Source organism: Pelophylax lessonae, assembly GCF_965119305.1.
Source record: "Pelophylax lessonae genome assembly, chromosome: 5".
In the NCBI taxonomy this organism is placed as follows: Eukaryota; Metazoa; Chordata; class Amphibia; order Anura; family Ranidae; genus Pelophylax; species Pelophylax lessonae.
In genome coordinates this window covers 346,834,708-346,847,694 of record NC_138772.1, presented here as the reverse complement: position 1 = coordinate 346,847,694, position 12,987 = coordinate 346,834,708, and the positions used below count along the sequence as shown (strand labels likewise).

At 40.1% G+C, this 12,987-nt stretch overlaps 1 protein-coding gene across 1 annotated transcript in view; it reads right to left on the bottom strand.

Moving 5' to 3' along the window:
• The window catches only part of CDKAL1 (CDKAL1 threonylcarbamoyladenosine tRNA methylthiotransferase), a 1,263,425-nt gene that overhangs the window by 921,928 nt on the left and 328,510 nt on the right, over positions 1-12,987 (bottom strand). The window lies entirely within an intron of this gene.

Sequence of the window (12,987 nt, the reverse complement as noted above, 5' to 3'; positions counted from 1 at the left end):
TTCCTGAAAAGTAACCAGTACAATCACTCCTTGCGACAGCAAATTGTGTACTGCCCCTCGCAAGTCCCTTAACCGAACTGGGGATAGCTGAAGATTGGACAGGAAGAACCAGTCCGAGGGGCAAGACCAGAATTCGATCATGTACCCAGATCGGAACAGTTTGTGAACCCATTTGTCCTGAATCAAGGAAGTCCAGGGTTCCAAAAAGAAAAGAAGACACCCCCCCCCCACCCCAGAATCGAGTGAGGGTGCCCCTTCATGCAGACGAGGACTTGTCTGCAGGTCCAGATTGGCCAATCTCTGCTTTTCCCGACCACAGCTTCTTGGAACCCCCCAGAAGACCTGAACGATTTACCTTTTCCTTGCGACCCGGAGGCCTGAAAAAGAGGTTTAATTAGCATTAAAGGAACTTGCCCTTGGAGGATTGGGGAAGATGACTGGTCTTATCCCCTATGATCTCTTTGATCAACTCTTCCAGAGAGGATCCAAACAGCCTCTCCCCTAAGAAGAGAAAATCAGTCAAGGCTTTTTTAGAAGCCTGGTCCGCCGACCTGCTTTTCAGCCACACCATGTGCCTAATAGCAATCCCCACTGCCAATGCCCTGGCCACCAACGGGGCTGAATCCAGGGACATATCACAAATGAACACCAGGGCTTGAGACAACTGGTCCAGTAGTCCCAACACTGCAGGGGGGGGGGGGGGGGGGAGTCGTTCAGCTTCCAAGTTACTTTAAATAACTTCACCTATTCCGTAGCAGTCTGTGCTATCAAAACATTCCCAAAGGTAGTCTCTAATATGTGACCTGCTACCAGGTGTAAATGGCTTAATAAGGATTTCACCCGTCTATCCACGGGGTTCTCAAAAGTTGAAGACTCCTCCACCGGTACCAAAGTTGCTTTATTCAACCTGGACACCGGGGTATCCACTTTTGGTGGTACAGTCCACCTAGTGGACACTGCCTCCGCAAAGGGGAAGAGGCGTGCAAAACGCTTAGGCACCACTAACATGCGCTAAATGTGCCGCCTTTGTTCATCCACAATAGTATGAAACAATTCTAGGCACACGAACACCTTGCCCGATTAACGGGATTTGCGGAAGCCAAAAGACACCTGCATACCCGGCGCTGTGGGTTCATCAGCCAATTTTAAAGTTTTCTGCACTGAAACTATCAGAGCTTCCACCAAAGCGACAGGTCCTCATCAGCCGCCGCCTGGGAACACGCTTTGGTGGAAGCTCTGATAGTTTCAGTGCAGAAAACTTTAAACTTTTAGGAGGCATAAATCCCACTATCCCCAGGAGAGGGCCCACATCCCCCCAAGGCCAGCAGGGGCAAGGGGGGCACATTTACTCACCATACCATGGACCAGGAGGGCTCCGCTTCGGGGAGACTGCCTTCCACCCAAAGTGGAGGTGCTGCCAGCCGAGTGGTACGCTGCGACTCAGGGCGTTCCAGGTCATCGCATCCCGGCGAGGCATCCGCTCTCAGGCTCATCCCTATCTGGAAAAGCGGCACTATTGTAGTGAGGCCTAGTGCGGGACTATAACCTGCTTACGCTCGTAGGCCAGACTGGGGGGACCAGAAGGATCTAGATTATCCAGTGTGAAGCCCCAGTTGGCATCGTTGTTTGTAGGTCAGCAGGAAATTCTTCCCTTAACACAAGATAGCAAGTGAGTAAAGAGAAATAAAAGAAAATATTCTGAAAAAGAAGAAAAAAAACTGAGACCAGAGTCCCAGCAAGAAACCTAGGTCCTACTCCTTCTCTAGGCAGAAACAAACTGATGTGCTGGGCTGTGTGTGTGAGGGTTATGTCTGGAGGGGCAGCCCCGTGAGCGTGTATATGTAAAACTTTGTACTAATGTACTGATTAGACTACTCCTGCAGGTGGCAGCATAACCCATACAACTCATGAAGATGAGGCTGCATCTGTCAATGGACGATAGAGAAATGGCAGCCCCCACGGCGCGCCATGCAGTCTCCAGGACCCTCAAAATGGGGCCCAGAACAAAAGGCATTGGAAGGTCCCTGCCCAGGGGCCCACACAGGACGTCACACCCCTCAAATAAGAACCACAACAGCCACATTATTACGGCCTTCCCCTCCTGAAGGTAAAAACCTGCTAGGGGTAGGGGAATGCCAATGGGTACACAGGACTAATCCTCAGAGGTGCCAGGGGAACCGAGGGAGCCCCTAAGGTCCAACTATTCCAGGGAAGGGCCCACATCCGCCCCGAGACTATTGCCAGGGGTTTTTGGGGGGACAATTTACTCACCATGCCACGGTACCAGGTGAGCGCAATTCCAAAACAGATCACATCCCACCCGGGATGGGGGTGCTGTCAGCCAAGGGAAAGCTTCTACTGCGGGAGTTCCAGGTCGTTTGCGTCCCAGCGAGACAATCCACTCGCAGGCTCGTCCCCATTAATCGGGGCACTGTCGTGGTGAGGCCTAGTTCTGGACTATAACCAGCTCACGCTCGCTGGCCAGGCTAGGAGACCTTAAGGATCTAGATTATCCAGTGGGAAACCTCAGCTGGCTGTTGCTTGTAGTTCTTCTGGATCTTGATCCTCAGGAACTAACAAGTGAAAATAAAAAATCACAAACTAACAAACTTTCTTATAATAGCTAAGACCGAAGTCCCAGCAGGAAGCTAGGTCCTATTCCTTATACTAGGCAGAAACAAACTGTTTCATGATAGCAGGGTGTGTGGGGTTGTGCCTGCAGGGACAGCCCCCAATAGGTGTGGTTAAGATTTTTTCCTGCAAAATTGTAGAAAGATAGACCGCACTCTGGTTGAGATATTGCTTGAAATCAAAAATTGTTTCCTTTATTGTTCCAATAAAATCAAGTGACAGACAGTGTACAAGCAGACGAGGTTGACGCGTTTCACGACATTGCCAGTCGCTTACTCATAACCATACTGAGAAATTGCAAAAAGCCACAAAGCATTTGTAAGAGAGCCATCAATTAAGGATATAGAAAACACATGTGAAACACATGGGTGGATGGTTCAAACAAGCTATTTTGCAATGACCAGTAAAGACATTCTGCATAAATTCCCAAATGGGAAAGAGTGATACCAATCTAATAGTTATAAACAAAAACCAATTTAAAAACATAAGTGCAATCATGGTTGCTCTCAAAATACAGGCTACACGAATATATGCGTATAAAAATGTATATGAACATGAACATAATCCCAGACTTTAGCAAGAAAAAAATGTGTGTATATATACTAGAAATATAAATCAAAATTGGTGAAGAAATCGTCACATGTGTGTGAGATAAAATGATCAAACACAAAACGTGAGAAAGATGCACAATAATTATAATAAATAAATAAAAAATATAATATAATGTATATAAATAAAAAACTTTTTTAGAACAAAGTGATGTGTTAATATAGGTGTGGGTAAATATAAAATAATAGTGAAAATATATGTATACACATATTACCAAAGTGGTAAAGTGCAAACAATGATGTAACGAATATAGGTACAATAAAAATTGTATGTGTATATGTCATGGGAATGTGAGGAATAATGTATCTAAGTAGAATATTGTTATCCAAAAAAATTTTTTTCCTCTGAATCACATGTCATCAAATATTAAAAAGATGATGATCAGTGAAAATCTATAGAGGATATAAAAAGGTCAATATCCTCAAAAATAGTTACATATGAAGCAAAGTTTTTTCTCTTTTACTTTTCCATTTTTCTTTGCATGAAAATATAAAGACCATGAAGCCTGAATGAGAGAGGAACCATGTGCAGAAATGTACACAAAATTGTGGAAAGAGCGATTTCATTGTTGACAAGTATATAATAAAAGTACAAAAAAATAGTAATATAATATGTTGTGATACCAAATTTGGAATAGGTCTGGATCGGACCAGCAGATGCACGTACAGCCACACATGTGTATATGTGTAGAAGAGAAATTCATTAAAGCTGTCAAGACTGGTTTATAAATATGTCCAAAAAAAAAAAAAAAAAAAAAAAATAGACATCAAAAATGTATATATATAAACATCAGAAAAATGCATGTATCTTATTGTTTTTTGGTTTGTCCAAATTATATGATGTTGAAGTAGTAATCCACGAATATTCATGTGGACATATATAACAAAATTTCAAAAACACGTGTGTCTATTCAAAACACACGTGTATAAGAAATACATGCATCTAAATCGGTCTAGATCCAGAATCTAACACACATATATGAAGCGATCTAATTGAACCCATTTTGTAAAATTCAATGAAAAAGCAAAAGCCACAAAATGGAAAAACTACTCACACCAGAGAAATATCGCAGCTGATGAAAAAATATACAGCTCCACAGAAAAATACATATAGATAGAAATGTATGGAGAACACATATATATAAAAGACTTATGCAAAGTATCCATACAAAACTAAAAAAACAAAAAAAACAAGACTCTACTTACAAATCTCTCAAAGGAGAGACATTGTAGCACATTGACATAGCTCACCAAGTGAATGAAAAATGTTGTCTCAAAATGTCCACATTAACCGATACATATCAACAATGTAGTTATAAGGAAAAAAGAGGAAGGGGGGTATAAAGGGAGAAGAAAGAGACCAAAATAATACGTATGTAATACACAGGTGTAAAAGAATACACGTGTGGATCAACATGCGGGTAAATATAACTATAAGTAAAAAGGAGGGGTCGAGAGGGGTAGAGGAAGGGGGGGGGGGGGGGGGGGGGGGGGGGGAGGGGGGGGGGGAGGGGAGGGGGACAAAGGAAGGAAGAGAGGGAATGAGAAGAAATATCACTCATAAAAGTGAGTGACATCCCATTCCCAATTCAAGCCATGTGGTATCCGAGTATGGAGCCTAAAGATCCACAGAACTTCTTTTTTGCAGAGTAATCGATACACATCACCGCCTCTAGTGGGTTTGGTGATGTGGTCAATAACCTGTACCTGCACCAACGTAGTGTCACCTTGATGTTTATGGTTGAAATGTCGTGCAACATTTGTGGATTTTAATGTGCGTATATCGCTGAGATGTTCTCTAAAGCGATGTTTCAACCTGCGTGTGGTTCTGCCGACATATTGTGCGGAGCAGGCCTTGCACGTAATAAGATAAATTACATACTGTGTATTGCAGTTGAAAAACTTGCAAATATCATAGATTTTATTGTTCTGGCTAGATACAAAGTTATTGCTCCGCAATATATGAGGGCAGGTAACACAATCAGATATGCCACATTTAAAATTGCCTTTACAGTGTAACCAAGTGGCAGATGTATTATGTTTTTTAGAAGTGTATAGACTGGGTGACAGGGAATTTCCTAATGTAACTGCCCTTTTGGCAACTATATTGACCCCATCATTCAAAATGTTGGCGCAGATTTCATCAGTATTTAAAATTGGAAGATGACTGTGGATAATCTTTTTGATCTCATTAAACTCAAGGCTATAGGGCAAGGACAAAGTCACAGATGGAAAGGTTTTGACATTGTCCTTATTATCATTTCTGTTCCTATAGTGATTCCTGTTCTTATTTTTATGTTTATGTTTCTGTCTATAGATACGACTATCCGTATGTCCATGTATGTCTACGACTGAGGCACGGCTGTCAGTGTGTGGTATCACATCGGCAGCCGTGTCATGATCGGCCATGAGTTGCTGTTCCAATTGACCTGAATAAAGAAGGTCATCGCGATTCTTTTCCACAGCTATCCGGTATGCTCTGTCAAGCATCCAGTGTGGGTAACCTCTTTCGAGGAACCGGGAGAAGAGTGCAGATGCCTGTATATTAAAGTCAGTGAACTTGCTGCAAATTCTGCGTAACCTCAAAAATTGGCCCACAGGTATACCTTTGATGGTATGTAGAGGATGACAAGACTTAGCATGTAAAAGACTATTTCCCGATAGGGGTTTCCTGTATAGATTGGATGTGACCCTGTGGCCAGAATGACCCAGTGTAACATCCAAAAATTCTATACTATCAATGTTCTTATGACCAGTGAATTTTAGGTTAAATAAATTGTCATTGAGATAATGCAAAAAATCCTCTAGATTGATGTCCCGATGGCAGACAAAGATCAGATCATCAATATATCTGTAAAATAGAGAGATCTGGTCTCTGTATGGGTTCCCACCTCCAAAGATGTGGGGTCTCTCCCACCAACCCATGTAAAGGTTGGCGAGAGAGGGGGAAAATTTGGCCCCCATCGCTGCCCCACATCTTTGGAGGTAGAAACTGCCATCAAAGAAAAAGTAATTATGCGTTAAAAGAAAATGTAGAACTTGCAAGATGAACATACGGAGGTTCTGTGTTAAATTGGTGTAATGCTTCAAACTGAAATCAATGGCTTGAATGGCAAGATCGTGTGGTATCGAGGAATACAGACTAGATACATCGCATGTAATCCAGGCTAGATCCTCCGACCACACGAATCTGTCCATAATGTTAAGAAGATGTTTTGTATCTCTGAGATAACTAGGGAGTTGCAAGACCAATTCCTGAAGCTGCCCATCCAACCATTCCCCAAGCCTCTCACAAAGGGACCCAATCCCCGAGACGATGGGTCGGCCCAGAATAGGGTCTAAACCCTTGTGGACCTTGGGGAGATGGTGGAATATGGGCGTGATGGGGAAGTCGGGGATGAGCTTTTCAGCCTCTTTTGAGGAAAAGGCACCAATATCAATTCCTGCGTCAATTATATGTGAAAGCTCTAATTTAAAGATATTCACAGGATCATTTTTAAGTGGTTGATAAATATCCAAGTCCCCTAATTGTCGCAGTGCTTCACGTTTATAAATCTCACTGTCGAGCACTACCACCGCTCCCCCCTTATCCGCATTCCTGATGGTAATCGTAGTGTCTTCTTTTAGGCTTTTAAGTGAAGCTCTTTCTTTAGACGTTAAATTATCCAGGGATCTGGGTACAACAGATGGTGTTTTGCTCGACAATTTGAAAATGTCTCTCTCGACCGACTTCTGGAACAGATCCATATTGGGTGATCTCGATTGAATGGGATAAAAACTAGAAAACGTAGAAAAAGAGACCTTGTTGCAACTTTCCTCGTTATATTCTCTGGAAAACTCTTCATTGTCATTGGCCAAGTCCTCAAGCTCTGTCACAGCACATGATTCTCGAAAGGTAAATAGAGTATTGAATGAATCTTTCAATTTATTGAATGTAGTGGAATCCTGGTCATCTGATGTGTCATCTGAGGATGTATAGAAATGCCTTTTTAATGTCAGATTACGGACAAATTTGTTGACATTCAGAACAGTTGTAAAAGGATCGAACCGTGTATGTGGACAAAAGTTCAGTCCTTTTGAGAGCAGGCTAATATCGTCTGTCGTCAGAACTCGCTTGGAAAGATTGATAACATTTGTCATTGTGGAATTTATATGCGTATTCAAGTCTTCAGTCATTATTTCCGATGTGTTCTGAGACGATACTGGCCTTCTGTGCGCCCTATGGTATCTCCTTCCTCCTCTCCTTGTGGTCTTTTGTCTTTTTTCTTTTTGGTATATCTCCTGCCTTTCCCGTTTTTTGATGTTGTAGAGGCATTGGAAGTATTGCCCGATCGGGATGTCTGTGGAAAATCAGTAGACGTGTCAGATGTGGGAGCCATGGATGTGTCAGTGGCACAGGTCTCAGGATCGGAAAAGCTCACTCTTTTTTTAGGGTGCTGGCGATTCCAAGGATTTGCTTTTCTCCATGTATATACATTTTTGGTGGCATAATCATTTTCATCCCTGAGGAGTTTTTCCTGTTTGCCCTTGATGATGTCAGTTTCAAGTTTGTTAATTTTATCATTAAGGAATTGGTCCAACTCTGCAAACGTTGGTGTTTCTTTAAACGGCAAAAGATCAGCCTGTGATGTTGAAATGTCCTGTTGGAGTTTTTCCAATTCCAAAGATTTGGAGTCAATTATGATCTTTATGAGGTCAAAAGAGCATCTTGAAAGGGTCTCCGTCCATTGAAGTTTTAGATCCTCATTATAGAGTTCAAATGTCGGAAATTTTTTAATGCGAAGACCCCTGGGGATCCGTGCAACTTCAATGTATTCATTGAGGGTTGTTTTTTCCCAGTATGCTTTCACCTCTTTGATCATTAGTTTCTCCAGCTTGTGAAAATGTGTTTTAATTGAACGTGAAACATCATCTTTGGCACTTTTGAGAGTGGCCTGTGCGTCTTGTCTAAGTGGATTGTTTGTAAGTAGTCTAAGCGTGCGACTGGTGGAGGGTTGATCCATGTCTACTATATATGTAACACTGTCTGTCTATTTAACAAAGTCCATATGAACTTGAACAGGAAACATGAAGGAATGAAGTAGAAAAAGACTCACCGGGCTGGCTGGGTTCACGGAGACAATTAGGAAGCAGAAAAGTGTAGCCGCTCAGGTGTGTGTCTAATGACCTGGTGCAGGTCGGAGCCGTAATCCGGAAGCTTGCAAAATTGTAGAAAGATAGACCGCACTCTGGTTGAGATATTGCTTGAAATCAAAAATTGTTTCCTTTATTGTTCCAATAAAATCAAGTGACAGACAGTGTACAAGCAGACGAGGTTGACGCGTTTCACGACATTGCCAGTCGCTTACTCATAACCATACTGAGAAATTGCAAAAAGCCACAAAGCATTTGTAAGAGAGCCATCAATTAAGGATATAGAAAACACATGTGAAACACATGGGTGGATGGTTCAAACAAGCTATTTTGCAATGACCAGTAAAGACATTCTGATTGCACATAAATTCCCAAATGGGAAAGAGTGATACCAATCTAATTGTAAAAGTTTTTTATTTATATACATTATATTATATTTTTTATTTATTTATTATAATTATTGTGCATCTTTCTCACGTTTTGTGTTTGATCATTTTATCTCACACACATGTGACGATTTCTTCACCAATTTTGATTTATATTTCTAGTATATATACACACATTTTTTTCTTGCTAAAGTCTGGGATTATGTTCATGTTCATATACATTTTTATACGCATATATTCGTGTAGCCTGTATTTTGAGAGCAACCATGATTGCACTTATGTTTTTAAATTGGTTTTTGTTTATAACTATTAGATTGGTATCACTCTTTCCCATTTGGGAATTTATGTGCAATCAGAATGTCTTTACTGGTCATTGCAAAATAGCTTGTTTGAACCATCCACCCATGTGTTTCACATGTGTTTTCTATATCCTTAATTGATGGCTCTCTTACAAATGCTTTGTGGCTTTTTGCAATTTCTCAGTATGGTTATGAGTAAGCGACTGGCAATGTCGTGAAACGCGTCAACCTCGTCTGCTTGTACACTGTCTGTCACTTGATTTTATTGGAACAATAAAGGAAACAATTTTTGATTTCAAGCAATATCTCAACCAGAGTGCGGTCTATCTTTCTACAATTTTGCAAGCTTCCGGATTACGGCTCCGACCTGCACCAGGTCATTAGACACACACCTGAGCGGCTACACTTTTCTGCTTCCTAAGATTTTTTCCTGCTTAGAGCCTATTCCTGATAGGAGAAGCATAACCCTATAGTCTCTGACTAGATGGAGCCGTGTCTGTCGATGAATGATAGAGAAACAACCCCACATCATAATCCCCCCTCCAACAAATGATTTAGACCAGTGCACAAAGCAAGGTCCATAGAGACATGGATGAGCGAGTTAGGGGTGGAGGAACTTGACTGGCCAGTACAGTCCTGACCTCAACCCAATAGAACACCTTTGGGATGAATTAGAGTGCAGACTGCGTGGCAGGCCTGCTTTCTAACATCAGTGCCTGACCTCACAAATGTGCTTCGGAAAAATGTGAAAACATTCCCAAACACACTTCTAAACCTTGTGGACAGCCTTCCCAGAAGAGTTGAAGCTGTTCTAGCAGCAAACGGTGGGCCAACTCAATATTGAACCCTACGGATTAAGACTGGGGTGCCATTAACGTTCTTCTGCGTGAAAAGGCAAGAGTCCCAGTACTTTCTGTAATAATAATTATATATATATATATATATATATATATATATATATATATATATATATATATATTATTGTGTGTGTGTATGTATGTATGTATATCCATCCCTATCCCTTTTGTTATGTTAGATTTCTACTGTATTTCAAAAATATGATGGCAGAGCTAGAGCGAATAGCATTGAACATAATAATACTACCTTGAACGTTGTTATAGAGTGTCCCCATAGAATTCAATTTGGCCACTGTGACAAGTTAAGTATACTGACCCGCAGTTCTACATTCCACTAATGTGAGAAAAAACATACACTAATAATGTTTAAGCATATGTGTGATGATTCAATATAAATATACATTTTAATATGGTTTATATAAGTAAAAAAAAAAAAAAAAAATACAGAAGAGAATAGGCTAATCAATCATAACCTTGCTTAACTAATTAGTTTAATAGGCCATCAGAATAAATGGGCTCATTCATGTTATAATATGACTAACTAAACAGAGTGAAACAGCACTTGGCTCCAATATGCAGTTGAGACAAGATGCTCATACACACATTGAAGTTAATGAAGAGGTGAGCAAGAATAGTCTGATAGCTTAATAGGTAAATCTGTTAGATACATATGATGTAATAAATTTCTTAGTGGCTAAGCAAAGCAGAACATTATGCTGCTAATGCTTAAAACAATGACCCTATTAACTATGCCAATGAAAATGCTTATCAAATAGCATTTATGTAGTCATCTGTGTCTTGCACTGGCCATGCATGTAATGATCAGTAGATTTCTAATTATATAGCAGATTAGCAATTTAAAAAAAAGTTATATTCCAACAAACATTAAAAAATAAAAATAAAAATGTTATACAAATATAATTTTAATTCACTTATATGGAATATTCCAAACCTATATAACTAGAATAGGTGTGGGTTTTTATAGGAGGTATGAATTCTTCCTGGAGTAAACTGCATTTTTTAAATTCCCTGTTTCTGTATGGGCAGCCATAGTGAGCAACCTTGAACTGGTAAATGAAGAATTAGCAAAGAACGGTGCATAATCCTATCTTGAACCTAGATGCCGCTCTGTTATGACATTAGTAGGGGCACAAACAATATGTGCCTAAATATAGTAGGTTGCAGTTGGTATTTCCCTAAAAAATGCAAGTGAAAAAACATTTGGAGACACTGGTTTCCCAATGAAGACTAATCCATTACATAGTAGTGAATCTGATTCAATTTTTTCGGTTAAAGGTAAATGTATCCCATGTAAGCGAACATTACTGTCCTCTACTATCTATTAGTTTCTTGGTTGTTACTCTGACCCTTTTGATTTAATACTCTGGGCCACTGACCAACAGCATGTATGCAGATATGGACCTCTGAAACTGCCCTGGCTTTACTGCATATTTGTTTCCATTTACTTTCTCAAAGTGTGTCAGTAGCTAAACAAATAGCATTTTCATGAGAAGTCACCATATTGCCTGGATAACGAGTTTACAGAAAAACAACAGATTTAAAGGACTCACCACAGTTTAAATAGAACTGTACTTAAAATTTAAAAACTGCTAACAGGTAGAGTTTATTTTGGCGTACAAGACTGTATATTTCTTCTGCATAAATTTGGAAGACAGAGCTGGAAAGATAAACAAATCAGGTCATACAACAAATCCAGCAGAATACTAACGCGTTTCATCTGAAGCCTTGGTCAAAGCTAATCTGCTGGTACTGTTCATCCCCCCTTTCTAACTGTCCTAACGATCTTTTACCCGCTGTATCTACGGGACACAGCAAATGACTTATTACTGTTCCGGCTTGCTGCCAGTAACACGTGATCCCTGTGACCAATCACAGCAGATCATGACAGTTGTAAACAATGAATAGATTCCTTTCACGCCATTTATTGTATACAACTGTGTTGCTAGCTGAGATTGGTCACAGTGATCACATGGTACAGGACAGGACCAATCACAGCCCATTTGTACCATGTGATTAGCTGTGGGCAATCACAGCTAATTACAATACACAGGGTCTACACAATGTCATTCAGAACAAATGTTTGTTTAAAGCAGTGAAATTCACTGCTATAAGCAATCATAGCATGTAAAAAAAAATAAAAATCCTGATCAACTTCTCAAAATGGTACAGAGCTACTATGGTAACACAACTTTAAAAAAATGTGCCATGGCTCTTACTACAGACTGTTTACTTTCCGAAAAAAGTAATTTTGGGGGATATTTGTGCTGTCTTGGCGTTTTTGGGTCTCAAGAAATGTCTGTACATCAGGATTGATAGTTTTTGAGATATACAGAATATACACCATAGTTTGTGGACTAACTTTCCTATAGACTAATAGACATATTTTTGGGTTATTTTTAACAAAGAAATGTAGTGGAATACATTTTAGCCTACATTTATGAAGAAAGATTATTTGCAAGTAATAAACAAAGAATTTTGTTTTTTTACCAAAAATGTTTGCCCTTTATTTCAATTATTTAGAAACAAAATAAAAGAACCCACTGGTGATTAAATACCACCAAAAGAAAGCTTTGTGTGAAAAAAAAAAAATGATAAAAATGTCATATGGGTACAGTGTTGCATGACTGCACGATTGTCATTTAAACTGCCACAGGGCAGAAAGCCGAGTATTGGCCTGGGCCTAACATGGACTGCTCTACTAATTTACACTGGGATTAGATTAGGGCTAAAACTACTAATCGATTATTCAACAACTAAACAATTAAAAAGAGTGGTTAACTATTTCCATAATCGATTAGTTGGTCAGCTGATTAGTTGGCCTGCATACATAATGCATTATTTATTTGTTTACATATCAGGAAATACAGTGAATCACATACAGCTCAGTACACCGTCCATTCATGTCAGTATACATACACAGTGCAACACACACACAGCTCAGTACACCTTCCATACATGTCAGTAAGTGCCTGAGAATTTGTGAATGTGTGAGAAGCAATGCCTCATAGGACATGTAGTCCTGGGCAGGAAGTGGGTGGTTCTAAAGGCAGAT